Source organism: Mus caroli, chromosome 10, assembly GCF_900094665.2.
Source record: "Mus caroli chromosome 10, CAROLI_EIJ_v1.1, whole genome shotgun sequence".
Taxonomy (NCBI): Eukaryota; Metazoa; Chordata; class Mammalia; order Rodentia; family Muridae; genus Mus; species Mus caroli.
The window spans coordinates 51444620-51456401 of NC_034579.1; the positions used below are offsets into that span (position 1 = coordinate 51444620).

An 11782-nucleotide genomic window follows, 5' to 3' on the forward strand; every position below is an offset into this window, starting at 1 on the left:
TTTTTTTTTTTTTTTTTTTTTTATATATGACCAAGTACGGTTTATTATGGACAAATGGTAGAAACCAAGGTTGGTGCCATCCACAAGCAAGTCCCTTGAGGCATATGTAAAGACAGACTGGTACTAAAAGTTTGCTTTATTTTTTGTGAAGTTAAGTGCTAGCTTTTAATTACAGTTAGATGTTGTTTTCCTTCTTTTCAAATGTTATCAGAATAGTTAGCACCACCTTATCGATAATCAAATATATTAGGTTCCAATGTTTCTCTCCACATCTAGAATGATTAGGTGATCAGGAATGCTCTTACTGGATTCCTTTAGATTTGAGTTCTTGATTATATCTCCAAATCCGAAACAGCTGAGAGCCTCCTGCTGACCCCACAAAGAAATTAACAGCAAACAAACTCCAATTTTTTGGTATAATTACAAGTGAGTATCTTGACCAAATCAACCCTGTAGCCATCAGCACAGTGGATTGAGCTGTGCTGAGTTTCTCTGCAGGTCTGGCCATGTCAGCTAATCCAGCACTTATGAATCCCTGCCAGGTGGTTGTATAGCGGCCTCAATTTCTTTGGCAGCAACAACTCCACTTTATCCATGAGTTGGTGGTAGATGGACCACAGTCCTTGGGCGCTGGCTGCTGTGTCCGCGTTCCTGGCTGACAACAAAGTGTGGCTAGGTCACTTCCTCTCTACAGCGCTGGGGCATCCACCTCTGCCCTAGGGTGCCCTTCCCAGGCTCTCGATTGGGAGACTTTTAATGACTGAATCTATTTCCATAGGGGTTATGGGACTGTTTACATAGTTTATGTGGTCCTGATTTATGTTTGTTACCTAACAAAACCTGATTTATGTTTTGTGCCTAGAACATTGTCCATTTCATCTACATTTTCTAGTTTTGTTGAGTATAGGCTTTTGTAGTAGGATCTGATAATTTTTTTTGAATTTCCTTAATTTTTGTTGTTATGTCTCCCTTTTCATTTCTGATTTGTTAATTTGGATACTGTCTCTGTGCCCTTTATTTAGTTTGGTTAAGCATTTATCTATGTTGGTGATTTTCTCAAAGAACTGGCTCTTAGTTTTGCAGATTCTTTGTATAGTTCTCTTTGTTTCTACTTGATGAACTTCACTCCTGAGTTTGATTATTTCCTGCATCTACCCCTCTTGTGTGGATTTGCTTCTTTCTGTTCTAGAGCATTCAGATGTGCTGTTCAGATGATAGTACAAGCTCTTGCTAATTTCTTTATGAAGGTACTCAATGCTGTGAATTTTCCTCTTAGCATGCTTTCATTGTGTTAGGTAAGTTTGGGTATACTCTGACTGCATTGTGTTAAATTCCAGAAAGTCTTTAATTCTTCCTTGAGCAAGTTATCATTGAATAGAGAATTGTTCAGTTTCTATGAGTATGTGTGTTTTCTGTTATTTTTGTTGTTATTGAAGACCAATCTTACTCTGGGGTGATCTGGTAGAATGCATGGAGTTAATTGAATCTTCTTGTATCTGTTGAGGATTGTTTTGTGTCTATTTATAAGGTCAATTTTGGAGAAGGTACTCTGAGGTGCTGAAGAAGGCATATTCTTTTGTTTTAGGGTGAAGTGTTCTAGTTCTATAGATATCTGTTAAATCCATTTGTTTCATAACTTCTACTAGTTTTAACTGATCTTGCTATCTCTGACTGTATCCTGCCCCTCCTGTGAGCCCGGTTATGATGGTTATCCTTGAGTCAGGTTGTCTCTTTGAATGTGGTTATGACAGACCTAGGAGTAGAGCTGTCTCTGGGTGTGGGCATGGAGGAGGGGGGCTGGAACACCTGGTCTACCCCTGAGAAAGCACAGTTGTGGACTGGAAGGATTAAGTGTCTCTGGCAAGGCAGATGGGTCCTGTATCTACTGGGCCCAGTAAGGGTCCCAGTTAGGCCAGGTGTTGGTGCAGGGATGTCTCACTTGTGAACCTGGTTGTGAGAGACATCTAGGTAGTCAAGCTGGTTCTGGATGTGGGAGGGGATCACTGGCTCTGCCTCTTTAGACTTTCATATACAAATATCTTCACTTTTAATAATCTTCCATCCTGACCCTGAAGCTCCCAACTGTTGCCTGCCTGAGTTTGTTCATTTGTTCCCCTGCCAACACCATAGTTACTTTTCTTTACATATTGCTCTTTCCATGTAACAATCTGGTCCCTCCCCTCCTACCCCTCAGAGCCACTTTACCCATACTAGATTCCCCTAGTCCTCTGAGTCTCCGTTTACACATGTATTCTATTTTTTTTTTCTTGCCTTCTTATAAACTTGGATGAATTTCATATATTTCCTATACTTTATACTTTATCTGAGGGACTTTTCTTTTCTAATAAGTTTTCAGTAGACTTCTCTATTGGTGGACCCTTCCTAAGAAACAACAGAAATCACTTCAATTTGATTATCTAAATCCAGAAGTCAAATGATGGACTCAGTGCCTTTACCCCAATCCTCCCCAACCCCTTCTCACAGAACCCTGGTAAAGTCAATTTTATCCTCTGCTCTCTGCTGCTGCTAAACTTTTCTGTGTAGGGCTGCCAAATTCTCCCTGTCAATAGCTAAACAGACAGGGTTCTGCTGTAGCTACCTTTTTGACGCACCCAATTCTTTCTTCAGTTTCATGATGTGAGTTTCTTTAGCCAAGTTTGTAGTCAAACAAGAAGCTATAAATAAGTTAATGGCTTGGAGCAGTTTCACCTACTCTCTGCTGATACATGCAACTATAATTATTACTTTGTCTGGCCCAGTAGGATGACAGATATTTTGATGGATGAGATGTTTTGCAATATATTTCATTGGTCTAAGTATTACACAGGACTTTTATGGGGATCACATCACATATTTTAAGAAAATCAACCACTGAGGTTTAGCAATGACCACATGTGAGGTTACTCAAATATTTGTTGTCATTAAAGCTTATATCCAATTTGTTTATACATGTGAGGTATGGTTTATACATATGATGTTTATATAAGGGTGGCACTTGACAAATGTAAAGGAATGCATTTATACCCCCTGTTTTATATATTAAATCCATAGTGATTTTGTTGGTATAGACCTCAGAAAAGGTATGGTGTCTATTGATTCTTCAGGAAGGAAGACATGACATGGGAAGGCACAGGCTACAGGTAGGCTACTAGACTACTTCCTTCACCAGTGTCTGATAGGTGAGAGGAAAGATAGATACATGAGATACAGCAGAGGAGAAATGCAATCAGACCAGGACTTTAAATGCAGGAGATATCGCTGAAGGAAAACTAGTAAAGCAAACACTGTGACCCTCATCTCTACTGGGTGCCAGGGAGGAATCCACTGAACAGAGAAAAGTGGGTGGACTGGCACAGACAGACAGGCAAAAAAGTCTCCTGAGCTGAGCTAAGGCTCAGTTCCCATTGGAGCAAAGTTCAGCAGTGGGTTGTGTGGACTGAGCTCTCAACAATGGATTGATTCATGGCAGAGTTAGTTCTCAGGCTGTGTAATGAGGGTAATCTTTAAAACACAAGTACCTTTCTCCACCATAAGCATCTTACTGTGATAGTTTTTTTTTCTCCTAAAAATTTCTTTTTAACATCCAAAGTGCACTTTCCCCTCCTTCCTCTCCTCCCTGTACCCATCTCCCCTCTACCTACCCCATATACTCCTTTGTTTATCCTCAGACAAGGGCAGGTCTACCATGGATATTAACCAAACATAGCATATGAAGTTAAAGTAAGACTTAGGTACCCCTGCCTCACATAAAGGCTCAAAGAGGCAACCCAGTAGAGGAAAAGGGTTGAAAGCAGTCAAGAGTCAGAGACAGGCCTTGACCCTATGGTTACAAGTACTACAAGAAGCCCAAGCTACACAACTCTTAATATACATGTAGAGGTCCTAGGTCAGTCTCATGAAGTCTTGCTGGTTGTTGGATTAATCTCTATGGCCACCAATGAGATCAGGTTAGTTGATTCTGTGGGTTATGGGGTGGTGCCCTTGACCCCTTTTTACCTTGATGTTTTGTCTCATTGCAGGACACAGAAACAGATGTTAGAGGTTGAAACCTCTGGAACTGTAAATCAGAACACTTATTAATTAATTAATTAATTAATTAATTAAATATTTTCTTTATATAGATTTCAAATGCTATCTCGAAAGTTCCCTATACCCTCCCTCCGCCCTGCTCCCATACCCACCCACTCCCGCTTCTTGGCCCTGGCATTCCCCTGTACTGGGGCATATAAAGTTTGCAATACCAAGGGGCCTCTCTTCCCTGTGATGGCCGACTAGGCCATCTTCTACTACATATGCAGCTAGAGATACAAGCTCTGGGGGTACTGGTTAGTTCATATTGTTGTTCTACCTATAGGGTTGCAGACACCTTCAGCTCCTTGGGTGCTTTCTCTTGTTTCTCCATTGGGGGCCCTGTGTTCTATCTTATAGTTAACGGTGAGCATCCACTTCTATATTTGCCAGGCACTGGCATAGCCTCATATGAGACAGCTATAACAGGGTCCCTTCAGCAAAATCTTTCTGGCATATGCAATAGTGTCTGGGTTTGGTGGCTGATTATGGGATGGATCCCCGGGTGGGGTAGTCTCTGGATATTCCATCGTTTCATGGGTATTTTCAGAACACTTATTTTTTTTTTCGTTTAAGCCATTTTTCTCAGGTATATTTTCATGAAAAGAAAATATGATAAGCATACTATGTTTTAGGAGCAGAGGGAGAAACAGAATGAAGAAGCAAGCACACAGTGTGGATGGACATGGCAGGAAGTCTAGGGTTTAGTAGAAAAATAACAAGGGAGCATTGGTAATTTTAATGAAAGAATGGAGTGCTCTGATCTACATTCTTAAAAATTTATTTATTAGCCTGAAATTGGGTTGTCAATGATATGGTTTAAAAATTAATCTCACCCTTTCTTGGGGTACATTATAGGTGAAATTGGAAAAGTAAAGATAATGTTTGACTCAGCCATGGCCCTGCAGAAGGACTGAGCAAGAGTTGATTTTATTTTGAACGTATTTGCTTGCAGTACAACCAACTGTTCCTACCCGAGTTACAAAGTAAAGAACCATTATTTCTTTCACCATAAATGTTGGAGGTCACAGAGTGTCACACATGCTAGTTATGGTGGCTGTTCTACCTGTTCTCACCTTCCATTTTCATGTTTAACTATAGTGATACAAAGATGGTTTCCAAGATCTCCAGGTTACCTAGCATTCCCGAGAAGACACCTGGCCCCAGATGACCATTCAGTGACTATTCTTTATGTCATGGACTACAAGAATGCGTGAGACAGCTTCCTGAGCTGGCAGTTTAGGCACATGAGAATGGCAGACTGTGCAGAAGGGAGAAATTTAAAAGAATAGAGAAGGAAACATTTGAGATAGTAAGGTATGACACTCAGATATTTAATTCTAAGATATTTATAACCAATAGAAATATAATCTGCCAAGGTAATTTAAAACTTTTTAATGGTTATATTTTTAAAAGTAAAAGAAGCACTGGAATGACAGCCCAGCAGTTAAAAGAGTATAGTGTTCATGTAAAGGGCCCAAGTTTGGCCCCCACACCCATATCCAGTGAGTTACAATCACTTATACCTTCAGGTCCAGGGACAAATTTCCTTTGCTGGATTCAATGGGCATCTGCACTCACATGGCCACATCTATCTCCCACCCTTTACACAAGGTTAGAAAAATAGTAAAAATAATTTTATTTTATTTAAAAGTATTTTTAATTAAATACATTATTTTATTATATGTGTGATTTGCCTACATATATGTATGTGCATCATGTATGTGCATGTCTGAGAAAAACCAAAGAGGGTAGCAGATACCCTGGAAGTGAAGAGACAGATGGTTGTGAACCACTGTGTGGGTACTAGGAACCAAACTTGGGTTCTGTGCAAGAGCAACAAGTGCTATTTCTTCCTCTGAGCCATCTCTTCAATCCATGAAATAATCTCATCACATAATTCATGCAAGACATTATATCTAAAGCATTTTACTTCAACATATATTAATAGTAAAATAACTGATATTTATTGTACTCTTTCATATTAATTACCTGAAATTTAATATATATTTTTGCTTATAGAACATTTAAATATGCTCATATATACTATACTGACAGTAATATTCTTAACACAGAGACATAAGTTGCACAGGTATATAGTCATATTCTCCTTAAAATAGGTTATATGTGTCTGGTGCCTACTCTACTAGAGCAATCTAAACACTACAGAGAAGAAACAGGGGCTTGTAACAAAGCTGGATTATTACCCCTTTATCAATATGGAAGAATATCTAGAAGTTCAAGAGTGAAGGAATTACACATACTTTGTGTCTTAGAGTTTTCATTGCTGTGAAGAGACGCCATGACCAAGTCAATTCTTATAAAAGAAAGCATTTAATTGAGGCCTGATTACAGTTTCAGAGGTGCTGTCCATTATCATCATGGCAGGAAACACAGCAACAGGCATGGTGCTGAAGGAACTGAAAGTTCTACATCTTGATCCACAGGCAGCCAAAAGGAAGGAAGGTGTCACTGAGATCTCAAAGCCACCCCAACAATGACAGACTTTCTCCAACAAGGCCACACCTATGCAAACAAGGCCATACCTCCTAATAGTGCCAGTTGTCATGGGCCAAGCGTTTTCAATCCACCACACTATATTTCACTATCTGTGGACTGCTAGAGACCTGGTAGGGAAGTGCCCAGCGATGGCCTGAGACAAAGACAGACACCTGTAATAGTCATGATGGGAAGGAAGTATAAAACTGTGTGTTACTGGGGGATAAGAAAATAAAATCCACCTAAATCCAGCTGAATAGGAAATAATTTGTACATTTTGGCTCTGCCAAAAGCCGGGGGAGAGGGTGTTTGCTGGTTTTTTGCTTTTTTTTTCCTGTCTTGCTTTTTATGACCTTGGTAGAAAAGCACAGCATATTAGTGGCTCTTGTAATTTCTTTACATTTTTACAAGCACTTTATATTTGTTTTAAATAATAAATAATAATAATAAATAATAATAATAATACAGCAACAGTTTCCATTTTGTCACCTTGAACTGTGACTGAGTCAGGAGCTCTAAAATAGGACAGTCTAAAATAGGGTGACAATGAGCATTAGCCAAGCAATATGACAATGTCCTCTCCTGTCCTCTAGAAAACATGGCACAAGCTCAGAGATGAAACACGGAAGTCCAGCACCTTTATTAGATAAGAAGGCTAAGCTGGTGTGGAACACTGTTCTTGGCTGTCCTCTGGCTCTTCTGAGGAAGCCGGAGTGAGGGTGTATCAGAACCGAGGCAAGATGCACAAAGCCTGTATTTTGTTCATAGAGAGCACACCTCTGGGGGCAAGGGTGTCCTTGGAAAAAGTCAAGACACACTTCACAATAAGATTCTCTACTTGAAGTAGCACCATCACAGGTTTATTTGTGAATATTCTTTAGACGACTTCAACCCTTTAAAAAGTAAGTTTATGAACTTTTACAGCTAGAGAAAGAAAAATAAATGCATGCAAAAGATTACGCTAGAAAGAAAGTCCTTTTACATATTGAAAAATGGCTTAGTATCAACTATGTCCGTAGGCATCTGCTGAGATCACATAAAGTAAGTAATGGTACTCTTCTAAATAGTCATTTTTATATTATTTCGGATCATGTTACTCAGTTATCTCAAAAATAAAATAATTATGGTATTGTTTGGCTTTTTAATTTCTTTAAGTGTTCAGTGGACATTTAATGTGTTTCCTTGGTGTGCATTTAAATAAAGAGGCTAAATTCTCCTCACCATTTTGAAGTCTTTTTTTTTCTAAACACATTTGAACATGTGTTCAAATTTAGAACTAGAATAGGAATAGTTCACTTTTCTGACAATCAGCAGAAAAATCAATTCATACAGGCATTATAAATTTGATCACAAACTCGTCTTCAGTTTCTCCGATGATAGATAGTTCTTTGTGACCCATGTGTGATTTAAGGTGTCCTTCTACAGGTGCAGCAAGGTGGGGCAAAGAGTGTGGGAACTAGTTGGGCCAGTGACAGGCTCAAGTGTGTGGGTGTAATGGAAGTTTAAGGGACAGGTGCTTCTTTTTGTTGTGTTTTAATGAGTTCAGCTTTTCACCCAATATGTTACAAAATCAGAAACACCAAAGCCCATGTCTTCACCAGGCATCTCAGAATCTTTGTTCTGTCCTTCCACTCTCTTTGTCCTAGCTGGAGCTTCATGGGTGGAAAGGTCAAGACCTCCTACTACAGCAGCAACAGCAGCTACAGTGGGCCCAACAGTCCCTACCTATCAGCTTAGGTTCCCCATGATGGGTTCTGAATGTCCCAAATCCAAACTGTACTCAATGGTTATAAATACATTTTATCACCTGCTTCCGACTGTTCTGACAGAGAGAGAGAGAGAGAGAGAGAGAGAGAGAGAGAGAGAGAGAGAACGAAAGAACGAAAGAAAAGGAAGGAAGGAAGGAGGGAGGGAAGGAGGGAAGGAGGGAAGGAAGGAAGGAAGGAAGGAAGGAAGGAAGGAAGGAAGGAAGGAAGGAAGAAGGGAAGAAAGTAAGAAAGTAAGAAAGGGAGGGGGGGGAGAGACTAAACTTAAGCAATTATCTCTCATTTAAATGTTTGGGAACTTTTCCTTGCAAGTCTTAGAGAGGTCTAAAGTTCATGGTGGCGGAACTTTGTTTAAACAGGAAAAATGCTGAAAGGCAGAGACAGGGAGATCTTATTAATTGATGAGACTCTTATTTTGTGCTACCCAGCAAAGTGGAGACTCATGAAGACATTTGAAACAGCTAACAAAAATACAGTTAAAAATGAAACCAAAATAATAAACAATGAAAAGAAAGGAAATCCCCCCAGGGTCTTTTTAAAAAGTGTGCTGCCATCTTAGCACTGACAATTTTGCTAGAACTGATTGCCTACTAAGCCATGAGTTCATTTTACTTAAGAAGCCAATTCCTATGTTTCTTTCACGCTATCTCCTAATATTTTTCCCAGATCAACCAATATGGCAAGACAGAAACGTGAGAGCCAGCCCGTGACAGGGGGTAGGGCTACATTTATCCACATTTACTCGTTTATAGGAAAAGAAAAACAAATGCTTTCAAAGATTTTTCTTGTATTTGTTTTGTTCTCACTTTGGTTGTTTTCTTTAAAAAATAAAAATACAGAGTAACTCTTTAAGGGATTAAATGATGTCTGAGTTTACTTAAGAGAGCTAGCTACTGTATTTGGTTAGACACTCCAGAAACAGTAAAATACAAATTGAGTGTGTAACAAGACATTAAGGGGAAGTAAGGAGGGGCTGGAAAGATGGCTCAGTAGTTAAGAGCATTGGCTGTTTTTCCAGAGGACCAGGGCTTCATGCCCAGGGGCCACACCATGGCTCACAATCATCAACAGCTCTAATTCCAGGGGACCCGATACCCTCTTCTGGGTATCAGATACATGGACATCTGCATTCATACTAACACACATATGTACACACACACACACACAAACAAACAAACAAAAAATCACAAAAAAGAAGTAAAGAAACTTAAGGAAAAATAGTAACATTTAAATGAGTTATAATTGCTTAAGTTCTTTCCTTCCTTCCTTCCTTCCTTCCTTCCTTCCTTCCTTCCTTCCTTCCTTCCTTCCTTTCTCTCTCTCTCTCTCTCTCTCTCTCTCTCTCTCTCTCTTCCTTTCTTCCTTTCTTTTTCTTTTTAAAGGAGGGAGTGTTATTGATGTTTAAAGTTAATGAAACCTATAAAGTGTTTAAAAAAGGAAAGGACTATCTCCATTTGCAGGAGTCTGCCTTATGGCCTGGAGCTGTGAAGGGGGCTTGTGGCACTACCTCTCCTGTGATCTATACCAAGCTGGAGAGAGATTCAGACAAGGTGGCTTGGGATTAGGCTCAAAAACTAATGGCTTTCCTAATTATTCCAAGGGGTCCTGTGATTGGGCTCGAGGCCAGCACACTTTGGCCAGCAAAGCCTCTCAATTAAGCACAGTCTGCACGCCAAGTTCCTCAGTAAGAGCACGTGAAAGGGCTTCTTTTGACTTTTGATCAAATCCATTTAAATTCTCTGCCATGGGACCCTAACTGTGTCTGGAATCCCTCATACCTGGGCGGCCTTTTTATTAGGTTTTTGTTCTTAGCATGGAGCTTCTGGTCAGTAGGGTCACAGCGCTCTCACGTACATGTGTTCATAATAAAACATTGCTGTGGAGCTGGGTAGAAGCCAGGCATCTGTCTACATTCCTCTTTGGTCTTGGAGGCAAGAGACCTGCCTAATACCCCTGTGTGGGTACAGAGCTGGACACTAGATCAATACTTACTGAATTGAAAAACAAAACAAAACAAAAAAACCAAAAAACCAAAACCAAAAACAAAACTGAAAAAACAACAACAAAAATCCTAAACAAGAAAGTTCTTGAGCTAGCAGATATACACCAAATAAACAGATGGTATACATTTCCTAGACTCCTTGCTTGCCCATTTTCTCAGTTACCCTTGGTGAGGACTGCTATGTTTGTACTCTGAGGCTAACAGAAGTTTGTCACCCTGGGAAGCTCAGGGGGATGGCAGTGTGCCTACCTTGTGGCTGTCTTTTAATCCCTCGTGCTTTGAAATGCTCATTTGCAACCAGGAAGGCAGGTCCCCTGCTTGGATCTGGTCATGGGGGTTGTAAAAGAGGCTCTCAAGTCAGTTCAATTCCTGTTCTCTTCAAGTTTAAGAAAAAGGAGTGTTGGCTAACATTTAGTCCTGGGGACATAGTTTCAGGTTTCATCAGTGTCTTTTCTGTTGATTTTAAAGGATAACACAGCATGCCCATAATTCAGAAGAAAGACTTAGGTGAGTTCCCTCTAAGAGCGATATTCCCCTATCTCAAGTTGGAGGAGTTAGATTCAGTAAATGAAATGACTGAGCCCCCAAGCAAGAGCCAGGGCAGTCTGGCACATGCTCACAGCCTGGGGCTGCAATAAATTGTCTTACTTGGAGCGAGAGACAGAGACAGAGACAGACAGAGACAGAGAGACAGAGGGAGAGAGGGAGAAAGGGAGAGACAGAGAGACAGTGACAGAGAGAGACAGAGACACTAATGCTACCATTATTCTGATGAAGAATTAGTAACTACTGAGCTTATAATTCTCAACCATGAAGATTTAGAAAACTGGTCAAAATGTATTTCTCCAAGTTGAAACAATATTTGCAAAGAGACTTCAGAAAGAACAAAAACCTGTGAGGTGGGACAGGTATTACCTGAAAGAAGTGCCGGTGGCCGGAGCAGGAGCAAAGTGGTTTATTTCTGGTTGTTGGAATTCTTGTCAACATCAGAGATGCTAGCATACCTTTAGCTAAGAATGTCAGTGGCTGTGGGTAACCCTTCGGTCCTTATTTTTAATGCATACCTCCTACTCTATGGTGGTTTGTATTTTTTGTTTGTTTGGTTTTGGTTCTGCTTTATTTTCATTTTTTAAATTTAGGACTACTTTGCTAAGTAGTAGGAGACTAGCTCAGTGACATTTTTCAAAAGTCATGATTTGAAAAAGAACTGAAGATTCTGCTGTGCAGAAGCAATGTGTTTTTGTTTTTATTTTTGAAACTGACTTCTTAATTGAAAAAGCTCAACCCATTCCTATGAACCCAGTCAGGTTCCTAACTTGACCTTTCTACAGCACTCCTCCCTTTGAGCGCCCCCTTGAGGTCAGCATCTTCTTTAACAGGGCCTTCCTGTCAATCACTGTTTTCTGAGAGGTTTCACAGGCAGCTGAAGAAGGAATCACACAGGTAC

General features: G+C 40.1%; 1 pseudogene; it reads right to left on the bottom strand.

Moving 5' to 3' along the window:
* Positions 1-301: 301 nt before the first annotated feature.
* Positions 302-5157, bottom strand: LOC110302681 (annotated as a pseudogene).
* Positions 5158-11782: the final 6625 nt, after the last annotated feature.